This window comes from Triticum aestivum, chromosome 4D, assembly GCF_018294505.1.
Source record: "Triticum aestivum cultivar Chinese Spring chromosome 4D, IWGSC CS RefSeq v2.1, whole genome shotgun sequence".
Taxonomy (NCBI): Eukaryota; Viridiplantae; Streptophyta; class Magnoliopsida; order Poales; family Poaceae; genus Triticum; species Triticum aestivum.
This window is the reverse complement of record NC_057805.1, coordinates 516,965,320-516,967,036: the sequence shown is the minus strand read 5'-3', so window position 1 is coordinate 516,967,036 and position 1,717 is coordinate 516,965,320.

The window sequence follows — 1,717 nt, the reverse complement described above, 5'->3', positions numbered from 1 at the left end:
AGTTCCCAAGATATATAGTTACAGACTCTCAACAGCAACAGTTGATATAGCATCGAACTTGATCAAGGTGAGTGAGAGAAATCAACCCCTAACAACATCCAACTTCACGAGGTGCACTCGATGTATAGTGCCCGATCAATGAGCCAATCAATCAGTAATACAATCCTATATATGGCGGCATGTTTTCTATGCTCACATTTTTCTTTCTCCTCTCAGCGGCGGCCCATGCCGCCATTGCTCCATAGTGAATGGCTGATGTTCCTACCCACGCTGGCCAGCCCTCCCAAACATTAACTATGCCAGGCGCCATCTCTGAGATGCTGAAGAGATGTAATCTTGGAGGTGCCACAGAGCTGTGGCATGTTTTGTGTTTTTAGACTTTCTTTGAATTTTTAAGAATCAAATAACAACTAAGCTGCATGTTAATGCCCGAGTCTCGGCCAACATGCTGCATGGGACTCTTCTTCTTTACTTATTTTTTAGGGCTGGGATTCTTCACTAGTACAAAACAGGGCATTCGTCACAGGGCAATATTCACATTAGTCCCGGTTCAGTCACGAACCGGGACTAATGTGAGCATTGGTCCCGATTCGTGCGGCTAAGGCATTAGTCCCGGTTCACCTGGGCCCTTTAGTCCCGGTTGGTGCCACGAACCGGGACTAAAGGGTGCGATGCCCATTAGTATCGGTTGGTGGCACCAACCGGGACTAAAGGTTAGTCCTTTAGTGTGACGCCCGGATAATTATGCTACAGTAAACCTACGCTAATGATGCCACGTCACCTCTGTTAGTGTTGATAATCTCGCGTTAGTTCAAAACCGGATCAAAATTCAAATTCAAAATATGACAAACAATAAAAGTTTTCAAATATTAAAACTAAAATGTTCGGAGTGAACCAAATATTGCATAGATAAAAATGGTGGAGAAACCTAAATTTAATAAAATGTTTAAGTGTTCAAAATAATTAAAATAGAGGTTCAAATGTTAAAATAAATGCCTTTTGAATTTTATAAAATATTAAACAATTTTAATTTGGGTTGAGGATTAACGTGGCAATAGTATACTTAAAAGTATTAATTTAAGTGTAGTGATGATTTTTATAAAACTAAAATAAAAGAAAACTAAAAGTAAAACAGTAAAAGAAAGATAAATAAAAAGAAAAGAAATTACAAAAGAGAAAAAAAGGAAAAGAAACCAACCCCCCGCGCTGGGCCTCAGCCCAGCTGGCCATCCAACCAGGCCGACCCACCTAACCCCACTCCCCGAACCCTAACCCCCACGCAGCCACTCTCCCCTCACGCCCGCTCCTCTCTCGCCTCGATCCAGATCGGGCGCCCCTGCGCCGATCGACGCCGAACCCCGTCGCCTCTCGGACCCCCTCGCCGGACTATCTCCGCGCCAATCGCCGCCCCTCCCGGCCTCCTCGCAGCTCCTCCCTCGTCGACCCGGCGCCTACTAACGCCGACGCCTCGCCACCTCCCGCACGTCGACGCCGCCACCGCCAGTCGCCGGAGCTCCATCACCGGCCTGCTTCCTCCACCTCGCCGGCCTTCTTCCCCTCCGCCGCGACGTCCTCGACCTCGACCCCGACCCCCGCTACCTTTCCCCCTACCGGCCCCGTGAGCTCCGCTCCTCCTCCTCCTTCCCCTGTTCTCGTGCGCGCACGCCCACGGCCGCGCACGCACGCGCGCGCCCTGGCCCCCCGGTCCCCGACTGCC